We start from the raw sequence: 22601 nt of genomic DNA, 5'->3' as shown, positions 1-22601 counted from the left end.
CAATGACATTATTTTTTATGTAATCAGAATTACTGAATGAAAATTACGAAGGAAACTACATTTCTCTGAACCTAAGTCCACAAAATTACTAACCTACAAACCATCTCAAATCCTCTCCAAGTTCTGGCAGTGAGTGAGCTGTGTACCCATTCATAAGGAAGTCTCCCCAAATGGAATGCTTTGTCAGGCAAATCATACCTCTGTCTGTATCTAAGCTAACTGTAAGGTATTAGACTTGGTGGCAATCAGAGTATACTATTGGAAAGAACAAGTGGGGAATTGTATATATGTTGGCTTTTATATTGTGTGTGTGTCCACTGACACCATTAGAAAGACTGAAAACACAGTCCCTGCTATATGATAAAAGCCCAGTAAATATTTGTCGAATGAATGGATGAATGCATGGTGAATGGCAGTGCTATCTCAAGTCAGGCAGAAACAATAGACTGGTGAAAGCAGGTTGCTGCATTTTGTTTCAAGGCACTTTGAAATGCCTTCGCAGTGGATATGCAGTGTAGAAGACTTAGCAGACTCAGGAAGAGCAGAGCATGGCCATGGAATATTTAATGGATAATGAAGATCATATATGCATTTTAGGCACCATTATATTTTATAGTCTGTGTCACACTTCACTTTATGCATCAAGAGGAGAAAAGCATCTCAGCCCAAGATTTGATTTCTGATTTTACTACTCAATAGCTAGATGATTTGGGGACAACTGCATAATCTCTTTGAGACTCCTTAGATATAAAAATGAGGACTATGATAATGTCTACCTCAAAGGTTGTTGTGAGGGTTAAAATGAGGCAATGCAAATGAAAATTACTTTATAAAGACTGAAGTGCTATATTAATTTGCCTGTATTGAAATTACATACTATTAAAATGACCAGTGAACTGCCATTTATGCAGAATGGTTGAAGACTATGGCATGCTGATTATTTTAACATTCTGGATAATAGAAGTATAGTACATGTCTCTGGTTAAAAATAATTACAATAAAATATCTTTAACATCAAAGCTATACTAACACAATTAGTCATTTGGCTGAGATTTCAAGCTATTTCTATATATTTTGTGACCAGCACTTGAATATTTGAATAGTATAAAATGTTCAGGAAAAAAAAGCTTAGGAAAAGAATCCACTCTAACTGATACCCCAACCACATGTGTTAAAAAAGTAGTTCCTTAAAATATACATTTACTCATTATTGATCCCTTGCTTATAAAAAAATGTATGAATTGAGGAACCATCATTGGATATAGAGAAGTAGAATTGTAGGAGTTGCTTCTATGGATATTTTGAGCGGTAGAAACAAGAATTATTTTATTTTGCTCTGTTCAGACAAAAATATCATGTTAGCTTTTTAAATAATATATACAATTGGATCTCAATCTTAAGACATTTTTGCTTGATGTAAATTCTACTATGACAAATCTTTTTTTTTCTGACAGATATATATGATTCTCTTTTCATTAAATTTGCCTCGGAGAGTTTCAACTCTTGAGTTTTAGACTAACTTTACTTTAGATAAAGGGTTTTTATGCTATTAATTTCCTTTTTTTTTAAATTTCCAGCTTTTGTTTTAAGTTCTGGAGTCCACATGCAGGATGTGCAGGTTTGTTACATAGGTAACGTGTGCCACGGTGGTTTGCTGCACCAGAACATCCCATCACCCAGGTTTTAATCCCAGCTCCCCCAGCTATTCTTCCTAATCCTCTCCCTCCTCCCACCCCCATCTCTCTGACTGGCCCCAGTGTGTGTTGTTCCTCCCCAGGTATTGATGTGTTCTCATCACTTAGCTCCCACTTATGAGAGAGAACATGTAGTATTTGGTTTTCTGTTCCTGTGTTAGTTTGCTAAGGGTAATGACCTCCAGCTCCATCCATGTCCCTGCAAAGGAGACATGATCTCATTCCTTTTTATGAATGCATAGTATTCCATGGGGTGTTTGTACTGCATTTTCTTTATCAAGTCTATCACTGATGAGCATTTAGGCTAATTCCACATCTTTGCTATTATGGATATTGCTGCAGTGAACATATGTGTACATGTGTCTTTATAATAGAACTACTTATATTCCTTTGGGTATATACCCAGTAGTGCGATTGCTGGGTTGAATGGTATTTTTTGCCTCTAGGTCTTTGAGGAATCACCACAGTGTCTTCCACAATGGTTGAAGTAATTTACACTCCAACCAACTGTGTAAAAACATTCCTTTTTTCCACAACCTCACCAGCGTCTGTTTTTTGACTTTTTAGTAATTGCCATCCTGACTGGTGTGAGATGGTATCTCATTGTGTTTTGATTTGCATTTCTCTAATGATCAATGATGTTGAGCTTTTTTTCAAATGTTTGTTGAATGCATGCATGTCTTCTTTGGAGAAGTCTCTGTTCATATCCTTTGCCCACTTTTAATGGGGTATTTTTTTTCTTGTAAATTTAAGCTCCTTATAGATGCTGGATATTAGACCTTTGTCTGATGTATAGATTGCAAAAATTTTCTCCCATTCTGTAGGTTGTTTGTTTACTCTATTGATAGTTTCATTTGCTGTGCAGAAGCTCTTTAGTTTAATTAGATCCTATTTGTAAATTGTTGCTTTTGTTGCAGTTGCCTTTGTTGTCTTCATCATTAAATCTTTGCCTGTGCCTACGTCCTGAATGCCTATGCCCTGGGCGATGGGATGTTCTGGTGCAGCAAACCACCATGGCATATGTTTACCTATGTAACAAACCTGCACATCGGGCACATGTACCCCAGAACTTAAAATAAGCTGGAAATTTTATTTAAAAAGTTAACATGATATTTTTGTATGTACATATTATTTAAAAAGCTAACATGATTTTTTTTGTCTGAACAGAGCAAAATAAAATAATTCTTGTTTTCTGCCTAGTTTTTATTCTAGGTTTTTTATAGTTTTGGGTTTTACATCTAAGTCTTTAATCCATTTTGAGTTGATATTTGTATATGGTATAAGGAAAGGGTCCAGTTTCAATTTTTTTTGCATATGGCTAGCCAGTTCTCCCAGTACCATTTATTAAATAGGATATCCTTTTCCCATTGCTTGTTTTTTTCAGGTTTGTCAAAGATCAGATGGTTGCAGGTGTGTGGCCTTATTTCTGGGTTCTCTATTCTGTTCCGTAGGTCTATATGTCTGTTCTTATACAAGTACCATGCTGTTTTGGTTACTGTAGCCCTGTAGTATAGTTTGAAGTCAGGTAGCATGATGCCTCCAGCTTTGTTCTTTTTGGGTAGGAGTGCCTTGGCTATTCAGGCTTTTTTTTTTTTTGGTTCCATATGAATTTTAAAATAATTTTTTTCTAATTATATGAACAATGTCAATGGTAGTTTAATGGGAATAGCATTGAATCTATAAATTGCTTTGGGTGGTATGGTAATTTTCACAATATTGATTCTTCCTATCCATGAGCAACCGAGCTAGTGACAGTGCTATTAAAAAAATTATAATGAAAGCCACTGATATTACATGGTAAATCTTTGTGAATACTTTCTTCCTATTAGATAATTTTTGAATAGTTTACGTTCTTGAATTTTTAAGTCAATTTTAAAAAATAGATTGTTTGTATTAGTCTGTTTTCATGCTGCTGATAAAGACATACCCGAGACTGAGAAGAAAAGGGTTTTAATGGGCTGTAAGTTCCACCTGGCTAGGGAGGCCTTACAATCATGGTGGAAGGTGGAAGGCACTTCTTACATGGCAGCAGCAAGTGAGAGAATGAGAGCCAAGCAAAATGGATTTCTTCTTATCAAACCATCAGATCTTGTGAGACGTATTTACTACCACAAGGACAGTATGAGAGAAGCTGCCCCCATGATTCAATTATCTCCCACTGGGTCCCTCCCACAACATGTGAGAATTATGGGAGTACAGTTGAAGATGAAATTTGGGTGGGGGTACAGAGCCAAGCCATACCATCATTCAACTATAAAATATACACACACACACATTTAGTGAAAGTTATTAATTAGCCAGGATAAGCCTTATTGGGTGTTTAAACTAGATTTGAGTCACTTTGAGGAAACGTTATTGTATGAAAATATCACTGAAATAATCAGAAATTTCTTTTAAAAATGCTGTTATGCTGTTATTCATTTCATAAAGTTCTACTAACATCCATAAACTTGAGCTGTTTGTACAAATCACTTATCATCCTCATATAATAATTTTCTGATACATCCGATCTGCATGGCTGTGATTAAAAAAGATCCAAAATGTTGACTTATAATGTGCCTTAAGAGCTCTTAATTTTTATTTTATTTTTATTTTTTATTTATTTATTTATTTTTATTGCATTTTAGGTTTTGGGGTACATGTGAAGAACATGCAAGATTGTTGCATAGGTGCATACATGGCAGTGTGATTTGCTGCCTTCCTCCCCTTCACCTATATGTGGCATTTCTCCCCAAACTATCTCTCCCCAACTCCCCACCCCCCGCTGTCCCCCACACTCCCCCCAACAGACACCAGTGTATAGTGCTCCCCTCCCTGTGTCCATGTGTTCCCATTGTTCAACACCTGTCTATGAGTGAGCACATGCGGTGTTTGATTTTGTGTTCTTGTGTCAGTTTGCTGAGAATGATGGTTTCCAGGTTCATCCATGTCCCTACAAAGGACGCGAACTCATCATTTTTGATGGCTGCATAATATTCCATGGTGTATATGTGCCACATTTTCCCTGTCCAGTCTATCATCGATGGGCATTTGGGTTGGTTCTAGGTCTTTGCTATTGTAAACTGTGCTGCAATGAACATTCGTGTGCATGTGTCCTTATAGTAGAACGATTTATAATTCTTTGGATATATACCCAGTAATGGGATTGCTGGGTGAAATGGAATTTCTATTTTTAGGTCCTTGAGGAATCGCCACACTGTCTTCCACAATGGTTGAACTAATTTACACTCCCACCAACAGTGTAAAAGTGTTCCTATTTCTCCACATCCTCTCCAGCATCTGTTGTCTCCAGATTTTTTAATGATCGCCATTCTAACTGGCATGAGATGATATCTCAATGTAGTTTTGATTTGCATTTCTCTAATGACCAGTGATGATGAGCATTTTTTCATACGTTTGTTGGCCTCATGTGTGTCTTCTTTTGTAAAGTATCTGTTCATATCCTTCGCCCACTTTTGAATGGGCTTGTTTGTTTTTTTCTTGTAAATCTGTTTTAGTTCTTTGTAAATTCTAGATATCAGCCCTTTGTCAGATGGGTAAGCTGCAAAAATTTTTTCCCATTCTGTTGGTTGCCAATTCACTCTAATGACTGTTTCTTTTGCTGTGCAGAAGCTGTGGGGTTTTATTAGGTCCTATTTGTCTATTTTGGCTTTTGTTGCCAATGCTTTTTGTATTTTGGTCATGAAGTCCTTGCCTACGCCTATGTCCTGAATGGTTTTGCCTAGGTTTTCTTCTAGGATTTTTATAGTTTTAGGTTTTATGTTTAAGTCTTTAATCCATCTGGAGTTAATTCTAGTGTAAGGTGTCAGGAAGGGGTCCAGTTTCTGCTTTCTGCATATGGCTAGCCAGCTTTCCCAACACCATTTATTAAACAGGGAATCCTTTCCCCATTGCTTGTTTTTATCAGGTTTGTCAAAGATTGGATGGTTGTAGATATGTTGTGTTGCCTCCGAGGCCTCTGTTCTGTTCCATTGGTCTATATCTCTGTTTTGGTACCAGTACCATGCTGTTTTGATTACTGTAGCCTTGTAGTAGAGTTTGATGTCTGGTAGTGTGATGCCTCCCGCTTTGTTCATTTTGCTTAGAATTGACTTGGCTATGCGGGTTCTCCTTTGGTTCCATATGAAGTTTAAGGTGGTTTTTTCCAGTTCTGTGAAGAAGGTCATTGGTAGCTTGATGGGGATAGCGTTGAATCTGTAAATTACTTTGGGCAGTATGGCCATTTTCACGGTATTGATTTTTCCTAACAATGAACATGGAATGTTTCTCCATCTGTTTGTGTCCTCTATAATTTCGTTGAGCAGTGGTTTGTAGTTCTCCTTGAAGAGGTCCTTTACATTCCTTGTTAGTTGTATTCCTAGGTATTTTATTCTCTTTGTAGCAATTGTGAATGGCAGTTCATTCTTGATTTGGCTGTCTTTAAGTCTGTTATTGGTGTACAGGAATGCTTGTGATTTTTGCACATTGATTTTGTATCCTGAGACTTTGCTGAAGTTGCTTATCAGTTTCAGGAGATTTTGGGCTGAGACGATGGGGTCTTCTAGATATACAATCATGTCATCTGCAAATAGAGACAATTTGACTTCCTCCTTTCCTAATTGAATACCCTTTATTTCTTTTTCTTGCATGATTGCTCTGGCTAGAACTTTCAGTACTATATTGAATAGGAGTGGTGAGAGAGGACATCCTTGTCTAGTGCCAGATGTCAAAGGGAATGCTTCCAGTTTTTGCCCATTCAGTATGATATTGGCTGTTGGTTTGTCTTAAATAGCTTTTATTATTTTGAGATACATTCCATCAATACCTAGTTTATTGAGGGTTTTTAGCATAAAGGGCTGTTGAATTTTGTCAAAGGCCTTCTCTGCATCAAATGAGATAATCATTTGGTTTTTGTCTTTGGTTCTGTTTATGTGGTGAATTACGTTTATAGACTTGCATATGTTGAACCAGCCTTGCATCCCTGGGATGAATCCTACTTGATCATGGTGGATAAGCTTTTTGATGTGCTGTTGCAATCAGCTTGCCAGTATTTTATTGAAGATTTTTGCACCTATGTTCATCATGGATATTGGCCTGTAGTTTTCTTTTCTTGTTGAGTCTCTGCCGGGTTTTGGTATCAGGATGACATTGGTCTCATAAAATGATTTGGGGAGGATTACCTCTTTTTGGATTATTTGGAATAGTTTCAGAAGGAATGGTACCAGTTCCTCTTTGTATGTCTGGTAGAATTCGGCTGTGAACCCATCTGGACCTGGGCTTTTTTTGGGTGGTAGGCTCATAATTGCTGCCTCGACCTCAGACCTTGTTATTGGTCTATTCAGGGTTTCGACTTCTTCCTGGTTTAGGCTTGGGAGGAGGCAACTGTCCAGGAATTTATCCCTTTCTTCCAGGTTTTCTAGTTTATGTGCATGGAGTTGTTTGTAATAATCTCTGATGATGGTTTGAATTTCTGTGTAATCTGTGGTGATATCCCCTTTATTGTTTTTTATTGCATCTATTTGGTTATTCTCTCTTCTCTTTTTTATTAATCTGGCTAGTGGTCTGTCTATTTTGTTGATCTTTTCAAAAAACCAGCTCCTGGATTTATTGATTTTTTGAAGGTTTTTTCGTGTCTCTATCTCCTTCAATTCTGCTTTGATCTTAGTTATTTCTTGTCTTCTGCTAGGTTTTGAGTTTTTTTGATCTTGCTCCTCTAGCTCTTTCAATTTTGACAATACGGTGTCAATTTTAGATCTCTCCTTTCTTCTCATGTGGGCACTTATTGCTATATTTTCCTGTAGAGACTGCTTTAAATGTGTCTCAGAGATTCTGGTATGTGGTGTCTTCGTTCTCGTTGGTTTCGAAGAACATCTTTATTTCTGCCTTCATTTCATTGTTTATCCAGTCAACATTCAGGAGAAAGTTGTTCAGTTTCCCTGAAGCTGTGCAGTTCTGGGTTGGTTTCTGAATTCTGAGTTCTAACTTGATTGCACTGCGGTCTGAGAGACTGTTCGTTATGGTTTCTGTTCTTTTGCATTTGCTGAGGAGTGATTTACTTCCAATTATGTGGTCAATTTTAGAGTAGGTGTGATGTGGTGCTGAGAAGAATGTATATTCTGTGGATTTGGGGTGGAGAGTTCTGTAAATGTCTATTAGGTTTGCTTGTTCCAGGTCTGAGTTCAAGTCCTGGATATCCTTGTTAATTTTCTGTCTTGTTGATCTGTCTAATATTGACAATGGGAAGTTAAAGTCTCCCACTATTATTGTTTCGGAGTCTAAGTCTCCTTGTAAGTCATTAAGAACTTGCCTTATGTATCTGAGTGTTCCTGTATTTGGTGCATATATATTTAGGATCGTTAGCTCTTCTTGTTGCATTGATCCTTTTACCATTATGTAATGTCCCTCTTTGTCTCTTTTGATCTTTGTTGCTTTAAAGTCTATTTTATCAGAGATGAGAATTGCAACTCTTGCTTTTTTTTTGCTCTCGATTTGCTTGGTAAATCTTCCTCCATCTCTTTATTTTGAGCCTTTTTGTATCCTTGCATGTGAGATGGGTTTCCTGGATACAGCACACTGATGGTTTTTGGCTTTTTATCCAATTTGCCAGTCTGTGTCTTTTGATTGGGGCGTTTAGTCCATTTACATTTAGCTTTAATATTGTTATGTGTGAATTTGATACTGCTATTTTGATGCTAGCCGGCTGTTTTGCCCGTTGGTTGATGCAGATTCTTCATTGTGTTGATGCTCTTTACCATTCGGTGTGTTTTTGGAGTGGCTGGTACTGGTTGTTCTTTTCTATGTGTAGTGCCTCTTTCAGGAGCTCTTGTAAAGCAGGTCTGGTGGTGATGAAATCTCTGAGTACTTGCTTGTTTGTAAAGGATTTTATTTTTCCTTCACTTATGAAGCTTAGTTTGGCTGGATATGAAATTCTGGGTTGAAAGTTCTTTTCTTTAAGGATGTTGAATATCGACCCTCACTCTCTTCTGGCTTGTAGGGTTTCTGCTGAGAGATCTGCTGTGAGTCTGATGGGCTTCCCTTTGTGGGTAACATGACCTTTCTCTCTGGCTGCCCTTAGTATTTTCTCCTTCATTTCAACCCTGGTGAATCAGATGATTATGTGCCTTGAGGTTGCTCTTCTTGAGGAATATCTTTGTGGTGTTCTCTGTATTTCCTGGACTTGAATATTGTCCTGCCTTGCTAGGTTGGGGAAGTTTTCCTGGATAATATCCTGAAGAGTATTTTCCAGCTTGGATTCATTCTCTTCATCACATTCAGGTACACCTATCAAATGTAGATTAAGTCTTTTCACATAGTCCCATATTTCTTGTTGACTTTGTTCATTCCTTTTTACCCTGTTTTCTCTAATCTTGCCTTCTCGTTTTATTTCACTGAGTTGATCTTCGACCTCTTATATCCTTTCTTCTGCTTGGTCAATTCGGCTGTTGAAACTTGGGCATGCTTCGCGAAGTTCTTGTGTTGTGTTTTTCAGCTCCATCAATTCACTTATATTCCTCTCTAAGTTGTCCATTCTCGTTAGCATTTCGTCAAATCTTTTTTCAAGGTTCTTAGTTTCTTTGCATTGGGTTAGAATATGTTCTTTTAGCTCACAGAAGTTTCTTATTACCCACTTTCTGAAGGCTGATTCTGTCATTTCATCACACTCATTCTCCATCCAGTCTTGTTCCCTTGCTGGTGAGGAGTTGTGATCCCTTGTAGGAGAGGTGTTCTGGCTTTGGGTGTTTTCATCCTTTTTGCACTGGTTTCTTCCCATCTTTGTGGATTTATCCACCTGTCAGCTTTGTAGTTGTTGACTTTCTCATTGGGTCTCTGAGTGGACGTCCTGTTTGTTGTTGATGAAGTTATGTCTGTTTCTTAGTTTTCCTTTCAACTGTCTGGCCCCTCTGCTGTAGGACTGCTGTGGTCCACTCCAGGCCCTGCTTGCCTGGGGATCACTTGCAGCAGCTGCCGAACAGTAAAGGTTGCTACCAGTTTCTTCTTCTGCTTTGTCCCAGAAGGCTACCTGCCAAATGTCAGTCTGAGCTCTCCTTTATGAGGTGACTGTTTGGATATACGGGGGTTAGGGAGCTGCTTGAGGAAACAGTCTGTCCTTTATATTAGCTCAGGTGCTGAGCTGTGAGCCCTGTTGTTCATTCAGAGCTGCTGGGCCGGTAAATTTAAGTCTGCAGCAGCAGAACTCATAAACCCTTTTTTTTTTCCCCAGGTGTTCTGTCCCAGGGAGTTAGGGCTTTATGAGTTTCCGCTGTGGTGCTGCCTTTTTTTTTTTTCTTCAGGGCTGCCCTGCCCACAAGGAGACAGCCTAGTCACTCTCAGCCTGCAGAGGCTTCACTGAGCTGCTGTGGGCTCTGCCCAGCTGCCGTGTGAACTTCCCTGCAGTCCTGTTTATATGGTATAGTTAGAACTGCCTCTGCAATGTTGGCCCCCCCTCTGTAATGAGAGACTCTCTGTAACGGCAGGTTTCCTCAGCAATGGCAGGCTGCCTCTGTAACGGTGGAGTGCCTCAGTAATGGTGGACGCCTCTCCCCCACAGAGCTGGACCATCCCGGGTTCAGCTGTGCTTGCTGTGAAACTCTCAACCCAGAGCATTTCCAATTGCTGTTTTTTGTTTTTGTTTTTGATTTTGTGGGGGTGGGACCAGCAGGGCCTGATCTCCTGGCTCCCTGCCTCAGAAACTTTTGTTTTTTAGTTGAATGGTTGGCTCTCTCCCAGGTGTCCTGGTCGCCTGTTGAATAGGCACCAGGATCTGTGTGATTTCCCGTGCGGCGACCCACTGCGCTGGCTGTAACCGCGGCTCTGAGATTTGTGGCGCTTTTTTGCCCAGGAATCTCCTGGCCTGGCTCCCTACTTCAGCTCCCCTTGCTGGCTAAGTGGGAACACAGTCGTGTTTACTCTGAACCGGGAGCTGCTGTGCCGGGGTGCAGGCAAAACAGCCGTGCCAGCCAAAACAGCCGCCCTGGTGACCTGTGGGGCTCCTCTGCCTGGGAATCTCCTGGTCTGTGGGCAATAAAAATTCGTCTGGAAATGCAGCGTCCACTCACCCTCTGCACTTTCACTCGGAGCTGCAATCCTGAGCTGCACCTAACTGGCCATCTTGGAACTTCCTCCCAAGAGCTCTTAATTTTTAAAAGAAGGATAAAATCCTTGAATGATGCCAGGCATCTAGAATAAAATTGTCAAGAGAAACTCAACTAATTTTGTCTCTAATGATCTTTGACTTATTTTAAGATCAAATCTTACTCCTTTATTACAAATGTTCAGTAATGGTCTCAACATGCTGCCTATAGCAAATTATTTTTACTTAAGGGCCCAGCTCTGACATTTGAAGTGAATGGTTATGAGTGCCAGTTCAGTTCAAGAAAATGCTATGGTGAAGGGCTGGCTCATTTTCACACAGAATAATATTATTCAGGTCTTGTTTTGTGGTATTTATGTTGTAAATAATACATTCAGAGTCCATGTAGCTACCTATGCTTGCCCATGAATGATACCTACTTAGTGTTGTCCTAGATCTAGTGGCAATTACATTTAGATGCTGAAGGAACTATCTTTTGGTTTGCTGAAAGTTTTAATTAGGGTTCACTTTGCTGCCAGTTTCTTGGTGCAATATTGTTTCCATATTTCTTTTCCTCTCCAGAATGCTCAATTATTTCTTCACCTGAATTTTAATAACCATTTTAGCTGAATGATCTAGAAAGTGTCCTCTTCAACGTGTATTCTGTGAGTCAGCAGCATCAGCATCACCTGTAAACTATTAGAAATGCAGAATCTCAGGCCCTCCCCAATCCCACTGAATTTCTTAGAAGCTGCATGCAATGGAAACATCTATACGGACCACACTTTTGAGTAGCAAGGATCTAGAACTCTTGTGCAGATCTCACACACACACACACACACACACACACACACACACACACTTTCAAACGTATCTTATTTATATAAATGTTTTTGATCATTCAATGAAAAGAAAATAATGCAACATTGAAAATATTTTTTTTTTGAGACAAGAGTCTCACTGTGTCACCCAGGCTGCAGTACAGTGACACGATCTCAGCTCACTGAAGCTTCTACCTCACAAATTGAGTGATTCTCCTGCCTCGGCCTCCCAAGTAGCTGGGATTACAGATGCCTGCCACCATGGCTAGCTATTTTTTGTATTTTTAGTACAGACAGGGTTTTACCATGTTGGCCAGGCTGGTCTCAAACTCCTGACCACAGTGATCCATCTGTCTCAGACTCCCAGATTGATGGGATTACAAGCATGAGCCACTTTGCCTGGCCGAAAATGAAAATCATTTTCATAATGAAGACTCATAAGTAAATATCACACATGTCAGTGAAAATCAACAGCTTTTTTTCTGTCATCAATATTTCAGGATTTTTTTGTTCAGCTTTAAGTGCCTATCCTTTCTGTCTGGGAAAGCTGATTTCTTTAGCTTTTTTCTTTCTCTGGGAATAATGCATTCACATTGCTGTCTTCTTATCCTTGCAGCAGTGTCAGACTTGAGCTGCCTCCTGTAACTAGTTTCCCGACAGTGTCATGCAGTGTCTCCTCCTCAGGCAACAGCCTCGCCAGGTGGATTGAGTGGTTACCTCGGATTCATTCCTTCATGCTCATGCTAATCTCACTCCTTGCTCTTCTTTGCCTCCAACTAGAATGAAAGCTTTTGGAAGTAGAGACCCTGTTTTGCCATCTGCTGTATCTCCAGCACCTCATGATGTCAGATGTAGAATAATCCTTCACTATGTATTTGCTGTTTCTGGAGTAGTAGAGACCACAAGGGTCTGAAAAAGAGGCCAGTGATTCAGATGAGGTCAAGGCAGTGTGCCCAAGGGTAGATGGGATTCCTCCTTGGGGAATTTGATTTTGAATCACCTCCATGTCCTACCTCATGCCTGGTGAACGTCAGCCCTGTACTTTTCAGGTAATGTAGTGGATGCTGTGGTGTGCCAGCATTCAGAGAGGCACTCAGGCTGCCAGCTTCTGAGCGTGGCTACTGATGGCTCATGGCTGAGTCCCTCCTTCAGCCTGGAAGGAGTGCTGTGCCCTGTGCTGAAGAAAACCTCCTTGCCTAAGGTTATGCCTCTTCTCTTGGGACACCCCACATCTGATGCCTGGTTGATGCGGGGATACAAAGGTCTGATCCCCTTTCATCAATCCGAGACAACTCTGATGGGTTATCCCGGTTCCAGAGCTCCTGTGGGACAGGCTGAGCTCTGTTACAGCTGCATCGTAGTTTGCCTTCTCTCTCTACCCGTTCCTGCATCTCCACTCCTTTGCAGGTTGTGTCTGAGTACATGCACCTCTCTACCTCAAGGTCTGCACAACAGTTAAAGGCACGTGCGTTAATGGAATCTCACAACACTCAGTGATCAGGGTTACACTTAGCTGACTCCTGAATCTGGACTGGAACCTTTTTCAATCTAGTGCTTTTCTGACTCCACTATTCTGACTCCCTCGAGTGCAGTGGTTCTCAACAGAGGTGACTTTGTTCCCCAGGTGACATTTGGTTTTGTCTGGAGTCTTGAGATTATTACTGGCATCTAGAGGGTAGAGGCCAGGGATACTGCTAAATGTCCTACAATGCACAGGACAGTCCCCACAAGAAAGAATTATCTGGACTCAAATGTCAGTAGTGCTGAGGCTGAGAAACTGCTCAATGCATGGATGAGCATCGGTCACAAAGATAGAGAAGTAAGAATTCAATATTGCCTTTCCATCATATTTTCCTAGGATGTGGACTCAGTGTTTCAATCTTCCATATTAAAACTATCATGTGAATAAATGTATTTTTGTTACATGTGTTTTCTGTAGTTTACATTTACTGGCGGACAACACATAAGAAGTGTGTAGGGTCAGAGAAGTGCCACTCAAGGTCGGTATTTCCACTCATTTGCTTCTTGGGGATAAAAACAAACATGAGTTCTATTCTGTAATCCTGAGGCTGGCAGCAGTACTGATCACTAAGCACCCAGGAGAAGCACATTTAAATACAATACTCTTGTTATCCTAAGTCCTGTGACCACTTGTCCTAGATTTTCTGTTTTTCTTGGGGTGGAAATAATAAATAATTTCTCTTGCCTCCTGTCTGTCTAGAGTAACAATAAGGGAGAAATGTAAATCCAGGAATTTCATACCAGGATCCTGCAGTTTGGGTTTCCTGTTTTCTTCTTACCAGTCTTATGCATTAAATGGGAACTCATATTTATTAGCACAAAACTCGTAAATGATTGTCGAGCGAGTAAGTCAGGACCAGCGCATCAATCACGCGATACAGGATGGTGTAGCTAAGCTTGCACACTTACTTTAGGAGACTCAAATGGAAACCCCATTCTCAAATAGTGTAATCTACCTTTGGTTCTGGAAAGCAGCATCCAAGAGGAAAGAGATTGCAAAATCCTCAGAGGAAGCCGGGAAAGCGGGTCTGAGAAGAGGGAATAAGAGCCTCGGAGTCAGCAGATAGCTCAAAGGGGAAGATGGATGTATCTCTCTGCTTCTTTCTGACCTTATGGAATTTTAGGATATTGGGATTGATTATTGCTGATGACCTAGAGAATGATGTTTCCCATTAACGTGAGTTTTAAAATATTTTCCACCCTTGAATAACTTATCCTTGGCACTATGCAGACCAAAATATATTCAAGTTGTGTGAGTTTCATAAATGATATAAAAGCAAGAGGCTGCACTTCATCCAGAGCTGACCCCGGGCCGGCAATGAGGGCTCACAGTCTTGCTCTCCTGCTAACATCAAGCCCCAGGCTTTAGTGCTCAGCAAACCCCAAAGTCCCCTGTGCCCGTGAACTGTGTAAACTATGCAGTCTCCCAGACACTTTGAAAAATCTTCTGAAAGGGAACATGAGGTCCTTCTGGCCACCTTTTTGCTGTCAGCCTGTGGCTCAAGGATATTGTCCCAAACTGTGGGAGCTCACATTTCAGTCAGAGATGTGTGTCTCGTGTCGCTGGGGTTTTCAATTTATGGGAAATGATATAGTTTAACTTTAACCATTTTCTGGGATCTGTTTTAAAAATCCCATAAGTGGGGGAGAAAAATTTAATGTTTGACACAACATTGCTTTAACTGTCTTTTGCTGTACTATTCAAAAATTAATGTTACATGAATAGAAACTCTTAAACACAACAGTTAGGAAAGTAAATTAGCCAAACTTCCTCCTGGGGATAATTTTTTACATATCCTTTGATCTAAACATTCTTTTGAAAATTTATCTCAAGGAAATATTGATAGCTGTGGTCAAAGATCTAGCTACAGTTATGATTTTTACAGTGTTGATTGCAATAATGATTAAGTATAAGCAACCTAAATATCAAGGAAAGAAAGGAGTAATTAAATAATTTGTTATCCTGTATGTATATGGTATGACTTGTGATACAGCAGTTGAGAAAGACAGAAAGGACCATTTAATGACATGAAATGAGTTTTAATATTAAGAGAAACAAGGTTATAGTGAAGGGGAATTATCCCTGTAGACTTATGCTAAAAATGTAGCCAGTGGTTACCTCTGGGTAATGAGATTATGAGCATGTAATTTTTTTTTCTTATGTGCATTTTAAATATATTCTACACTGAATAGGAGTTACTTTTGTAATAAGTAAAAAAAAAGTTACTAAAAATAAGGGTGATGTTTGTGAAACACATAAAGAAATGTATACAAATCATAAGTGACAGCTTATTGAATTCCCACAAAGTAAGGACACCTATATAGCCCAAACCCAGTTCAAATGGGATCGACCAGGTCTCCAGAACCCACCCTCCTCACCTTCCACCACCTCTAACTACAGAGGTGAATGCCTGTTTTTTTGGACTTCAAATGAAGTTATGTGCTGCTTAATGATGGGGACACTTTTTGAGAAATGTTACGTGCTAGACTTTGATATGACTGACAGTGTGGCAGCTTTGTTTACATCATTATCACCACCAAGAGATGAGTAATGCAGTGCGCTACAATATCACAATGGCTATGACAGTTCTAAGCCATAGGAATTTTTCAGCTCTATTGTAGTCTTGTGGAACCACCATTGTATATGTGACTCATGACTGCAATTGGAATAATATAGTATGTGTCCTTCTGGGTTCGTGGCATCTTCTGCTCAACATTATTTTTGTTGTTCAATTTCACTGCTTTGCAGAGTTCCATTATGTACATATACCACCTTGCTTTCATTCATTTTACTGTTTGTTGTTTGATGGACTTTCAGGTTGTCTCTGGTTTGGCACTATTCTGGATAGTGCTGCTCTGAACATTGTTTTGGTTAATATCAGCACACATTTCTGTTCGGGGCTACCTAGGAATGGAAATGCTGATTCGCATGATATATTTCTCTTCAGCTTTTGTAGATACTGCTGAACAGTTTTCTGGAGTGGTTGTACCAACATACCCTTACACCTCTATATTTTCCAGTGCTGATTATAAGATTTCTTCAGAATGCTTTCAACTTTCCTAAATCATTTGATGCTGTCATATTGGAAACAGTTTTTATCTCTGTTATGGTTACAGCTATAAGTTGAATATCAATTAGATGTTCTAGAAAACTCTTGTGTCATTGTGTACATTTTTTAGGTGAGTGGTGTTTGATGGTTCAAGATGAACCTTCTCTTTCCTCAGAACAGCTTCAAGTTTCTTATACCTCTTGTGACTGAAGAACAGGTGACAACGTTTTTCTTCTAGTAACTGCATTATTTGAATTTTGAGAGTATCATACTTTTTTATTCCAATGAACAGAAATTTATTTATAATGAAGCTGCTTTTAGAGTAAAAAATGCTAGAGTGGTATGATTAAAAAATACAGAATCCTTTTCTAAGTGTTGTCAGCTTTAGACTAGGAGATATGATGATCTTATAGGCAACCTTTTTTAAAAAAAGTCAATGTCCTCCCCATTTAGAAATAGTTGATGACCTCCTGGGAGACCAGCAAGGCCCATTGCCAGAAAATTTAGTTTCCATGTTGCTTGCTGGACCCCAGAGCCAGAGCATTTACCTGGCTCTGGCCAGATAGAAGTGGCTGCTTGTACAGAAAGAACATCAGGTGAAATAACAAACAACATCGGATGAACTAGCAGAAGCTTTGTGTGGAAGGTCTTTCATTTGAGGCCCTTAAATACATGGAAGACTTAATGGAATATATGGAATACTTAATGGAATAATGGAATACATGGAATAATTAATGAAGTGTGGAGGTTGGGGAAGTTATTCCGTCTGTTTCTACCGCACAGCTGTGGGTGTCCTTCACCCTTTTAACACTCCTTTTCATCTCTGAGCATTCGCCGGTTAAGAACACAGGTCCACAGCCTCTTTGAGGGCTGCGTTGTCTTTTCCACATCCTAAGGAAAGGCAGTCAGTCATACTAAATACTGACTCATGTTGTTTTTAAATATTAAAGGGCACTGTTGTTGAGGCAGCGCCTAACCAATCTTCAGTTTCCTGACTTCTGTTTCTGGTCCAGTTGCAAAGAATCCTTTCTGTAATTTTCTGTAATGTGATTTGTAATATGTTTTTCATCATGGAAAATTAAATTTCAAAACTTTGCAAAGCTGTAGGAAGAAATATTTGAGAAGTAGGCTTGGGATGGAGGTGTGAGCTGAATGAGAAGGGACAGGAGGGTGTCCCCAGCTTGTGGTACCAATGTGTGGTTGGAAACAGAGGCTCAGTTGCCTGGTCTTCGATGGACTTGGGAAGTGCTCTGACAGTGGGAGGGCTGTCCTGGCTGGTTAACTTAAAAGGTTGCCTGCCGAGGCTTTGCTCACGAGCACCTGCATATCATGGCAGATGTGCTTCTGATTTGTGATACAAAGTGTCTCCTTGTTTGATTTCTTGGACTTAGTGTGAACATGTTTTCTTCAAGAGTAGGTTTTAGGCAGGGTCTATTACTAAGTCTTAAAAAGCTTTTTTCTCTACTGTGTATGCAAAAAGTCCTCTTAATGCCTACCATGTTTTACCCAGGGACTAAAATAAAAAAAGCAACTATACCCTTAGGCAAAATAGCTTCTTCCAGTGGGGTGGTGGGATGGGCGTGGGTCTGTAGTCCATGCTCTCAAATCTGCTCTAAAATCTTGCATCTTTGCTGAGATTATTTTTGCCTTCTAACAGAGCTCTAAAACCATGACACAGGCTTGATTTATATATCTGTTATGTCAGGTGTGATAAATGTTAATGTAATAATATTGACTCATTTATTTTGCCGATTCATTATGGGTTGGTTAAAGTGATAAACAACCATTAATTTTGTTTTATTTTCAGAGACAGTTTATTATAAGCAGAACAAAAGGTTGGCTTTTAACTACACCTGCATATGCTATCCCCGGGAAAATATTTATAGTTTAGTTAATCTTGTTTAGACCTGAAGTAACTGTGGTTTAATCATTCAACAAACAAGACAGGACACCAAAATTCCCATTGAGATGCCCGGGCAGACTGCTTCCGTGCAGTTTCACAGCCCAAGAAACTGAAGGGTGGTTTGGAATCCTTATCCTCTCCAGGATGAGGATTGAGATGAGAAACTTGGGACTTTGCCCTTTATTTCAGTATATTTGTCCATACACCTACAAAGGACATAGGATTTTGGTCAAACATTTCTTGATAATTGTATGTAAGTTGAAGTTTTATATACAGAACTTTTGTTGATAACAGAAACATTTCTGGATAATTGTATATAGGTTGACATTTTATAAATCAAATCACAGATTAAGAGCTGGAAGGAGCTCCCAGAACTTTGGAAGGCCAAGGTGGGTGGATCACAAGGTCAGGAGTTTGAGACCAGCCTGGCCAACATGGTGAAACCCCGTCTCTACTAAAAATACAAAAATTAGCTGGGCGTGGTGGTGGGCACCTGTAATCCCAGCTACTCTGGAGGCTGAGGCAGGAAAATCGTTTGACCTGGGAGGCAGAGGTTGCAGTGAGCTGAGATCACATCATTGCACTCCAGCCTGGTGACAGGGAAAGACTCCACATCAAAAAAAAGAAAAAAAAAAGAGCTGGAAGGGAGAGAGTGAAGCACGCTGAAATGAAAACTGATACCCCTTAGGCTTCAAGGAAGCCCAGGTACACTTGCTTCCCTAGTACAGGCTCTCGTCACCCAGCATTATTGCTCTTTAAAAACCAGCTTTCTCTGATAATTCTCTATTTTTTTTTTTTTTTTTTGAGATGGAGTCTTGCCCTGCCACCTAGGTTGGAGTGCAATGGTGTGATCTCAGCTCACTGCAACCTCTGCCTCTCAGGTTCAAGTGATTCTCCTGCCTCAGCCTCCCGAGAAGCTGGGATTACAGGTGCCCACCACCATCCCCAGCTATTTTTTGTGTTTTTAGTACAGATGGGGTTTTACCATGTTGGCTAGGCTGGTTTCAAACTAATGCCCTCAAGTGATCCACCCGCCTCGGCCTCCCAAAATGCTGGGATTACAAGTGTGAGCCACTGTGCCCAGCCTTCTATGATAATTCTTAACAGTTTAGAAAGCACTGTCAGCCGGGCGTGGTGGCATGCCCCTGCAGCCCCAGCTACTCAGAAGGCTGAGGTGGGAGGAGCACTTGAGCCCAGGAGTTTGAGGCTGCAGTCAGTTAGGATCATACCACTGCACTCCAGCCTAGGCAGCAGAATGAGACCCTGTCTCTAAAAACAAACAAAAAAGCAAACAAACCCCACAAAAGCAACAGTAACAACAAAATAATAAATAGCACAATTGTATATGCTGCTTTATATATTTTAATTCTTACAAATGACTCAAAGGTCAATACGTTGGAAAAACAAAGAACCATGTCAAAAAACATTCCTAATATGTTCTTGATTTATTCAACAAACTTCTATGGAACACCTGCTGTGTGCTAGGCATTGTGGTATGCATGCATTAGGAATACAAAGTCTAAAATCATTCAGCACCTGTTCTGAAGGGAAGACAGTGAGGTAAGTGAGTGTTCAGAGTACACAGTGATAAGGCTAGTGATGGAAAAATGTATCCATAGGATGTCGTGGGAGCATAGAGGGATGGTGGTTGGAATAAACATGGAGGGCCTCTCAGAGGAGTTGATATTTGCATTGAGTTTTGAAGGATGAGGAGGAGTTGTTCACAGGAGGAGGGAAGGAAGGCAATTCAGGCAAGAAGAACAATACGTGAGAAGATCAGTGTGATGATATTGAGAACAGCCAATCATTTAACATGTCTAGAGCCTCGTGGATAAAGGGATGGGTGTAGGAGGGCAGGGGTGGTGGCAAATGATGAGGCCAGATAGGTAAGCAGTGGCATGTTTGTAAAGAACACACCTGTGTACTCCATTAAGGGGTTGGGAGTTTGGCTATCATCCTAATGGATGGCAAACCATTTGAAGTAGGTGAGCAACATGGTGAGGCTTGACTCTTAGAGTGTTTTCCCTGAAGCCAGCATCAGGGAAATGGTGTGCAACAGACTGAGGTGGAGGCTGGGGGCAGATGTAGGAATAATCCAGCCCAGAGAAGAAAGAGAGCTCACCAAGTAGGCACATGATGGAAGCAGAATGGGACATTAGAGAATGTGACTGTGGACTTGGGGGTGCATCTACATTACACAGCTCAGCTTTGAGCTTCCCTCAGAGCCAAGGGGAGGAGTGGTTACTTTTAGAAAGAAGGAATTTCATTGGTTTGTTCTGTTTCCCCATTTGCTAATATGTGAAGAGTGGGCTTAGTGGTGGGGAATGGGAGGGAGGCTAACAGGTTATGTTTGGGGAATACTGAGTTTGTGGTGCAGGTGGGTTGGGTTATCTTAGAGGAAATGATGAGTAGATGGTCAGATCTGATGGTACAGATCAGGCTCCCAGGAACATGCTGTGGTCTGGAGATAGAGGCTATGGAGTCATCAGTGTGACTGCCATGTAGATTAGAGAATGCAGATAAAGGAGCCTAGGAAGCCAGTGTGAGAACGAGGACCAAGGCTGGATCCTTGGGGACCACTCACATTTAAGTGATGAGCCTCAAAAGGACACAGATGCCAGAGGACAACCAGGACAGTGATGTTATGGGGGCCACGGAAGGGGAGAGCTTTGAGAAGGAACGCTCACCAGGGCTAAACACTGCTGAAAGTGTTTAGCCCAGAGTCAGTGCTCATAAACATTTGTTACTCTTGAGTGTTAGGAGGAGAGGGAAATGACTGAGGCTTGGAGTGGTCAGAAAAAGCAATGCAGGAGGAGATAGGATTCATTCATTCATTCATTCATTCATTCATCCATTTATTTGAGATGAAGTCTCGCTCTGTCACCCAGGCTGGAGTGCTGTGGTGCAGTCTCAGCTCACTGCAACCTCTGCCTCTCTGGTTCAAGCAATTCTCCTGCATCGGCCTCCTGAGTAGCTGGGACTACAGGCATGTGCCACCATGACTGGCTAATTTTTGTATTTTTCGTAGAGACAGGGTTTCACCATGTCAGCCAGGCTAGTCTTGAACTCCTGACCTCAGGTGATCCACCTGCTTCGACCTCCCAAAGTTATGGGATTACAGGCGTGAACCACTGCACCTGGCCAGGGGATAGGATTTAAATAAAGACTTTAAAATGTAGGTAGGTTTGGATAATGAAGGAAAGGTGGGTAGACATCCCAGGTTAAGGTAGTGATTTACCATGGTCACACATTATGACTTCTCCGAGTCCTGGGATGGGGGAGTTATTTGCTTACAAGATGGATCGCCACAGATCGACGCTCAGCTCCCTGATGGCCAGAGCAACTGTGTGCTTTCCTTTATGTCTGTCAGTCATTGTAGCAAGGTTTTTGGCTCAAAGTGGTCAGTTAATAGATACTATCTGGGAGCATTGATAAGGTTGAAGAAATGGTGGTTCCCAGCAGCTGAGTGGTAAAACTCCACTCTCAGGGACTCCTTCTTGCTCAGGGAAGGTATTTGCATCCCTCCCTACTTAAACCATTTAAGAAAAAGCGTGTCCTAGTTTGCCTCTTCTTTTATCTGTACTTAGGTCTCTGTCACTCTTTTTCTTTTCCAACCTCCTTCCCTCCGTCCTTCCCTTTTTCTCTTTTTTTCTTGCCAGTTTCTTATCTCTCTTTTACTGCAGTTGCTATTTGTATACACACTCTTATCAGAAAGTAGCTAGAAGCTGATGAAGCTTGTACTTAATTCCTTTATTGTGCCTATATGCAGAATATTGCTGGCATTCTTTTGATTGGTGGTGGTGTTCATTGTGAAATATATTTTGGATCTTAATCTTGGCCTGTATGGGGAAGTAGAATTAGAATGAGGTATCAGAGGAAAACTCTCGCTGTCTCTCTCTCTCTCTCTCGCTCGCTCTTTTTCTCTCTCGCTCCCTCTCGCCCCCTCTCTCTCGCTGTATCTCGTGTTTTAACAAATATCAATGCTATTAAATTTGTCAGGTGCCAATATAAAAATAGTTGACATTAAAATTGCAAACCCTAAGGTGAATATGAGAGCTGTCTGCATCCTGATGAGGAAGATTCTTTTCTTTCCTAGCTTCCATGAGCCTTTAATTTGAATATGGATTTTATGAGCAAAGTCTAATAAAAATGCTGGGCTTTGGCATCAGAAGGACGTGGATAAGGCTCTTCCTCAGTGGCTCTGTGGGCAGTTACTGACCCTCACTGGGTTTTTTAATCTGTGAGTCTGGTTCAGAAGCCAGCCTCATAAGGATTTTGTGAGGATTCACTGAAATACTGTTTGCAAATCACTGAACACAGGGCCTATATCATAGTCAGAACTGAAGGTTCCTTTCTTTCCCTTACTTCACATTTTTACTTCATCTTTCTTCCTCCCCCATCTTTTGTCCTTAATTAGAGCAAAGCACTGAAAATCAGTCAAATAATCTTTTTATGCAGGAAAAGAATTTCTTTTCTCCCTTATTTATTTAAGAATCTGGCTTTGAGTTTGAGTTGGAAAGTGTCCTTGTCTTATGGTCTGAGACTTTGGGCTATTGTCTATGA

At 40.6% G+C, this 22601-nt stretch overlaps 1 protein-coding gene across 1 annotated transcript in view; it reads left to right on the top strand.

The window, feature by feature from the left end:
* The window catches only part of UST (uronyl 2-sulfotransferase), a 324327-nt gene that overhangs the window by 37185 nt on the left and 264541 nt on the right, over nt 1-22601 (top strand). The window lies entirely within an intron of this gene.

The sequence above is a fragment of the Aotus nancymaae genome, unplaced genomic scaffold (assembly GCF_030222135.1).
Source record: "Aotus nancymaae isolate 86718 unplaced genomic scaffold, 86718_ANA_hifiasm-v0.15.2.pri h1tg000040l, whole genome shotgun sequence".
Taxonomy (NCBI): domain Eukaryota; kingdom Metazoa; phylum Chordata; class Mammalia; order Primates; family Aotidae; genus Aotus; species Aotus nancymaae.
This window is presented reverse-complemented; position numbering and strand designations above follow the sequence as displayed.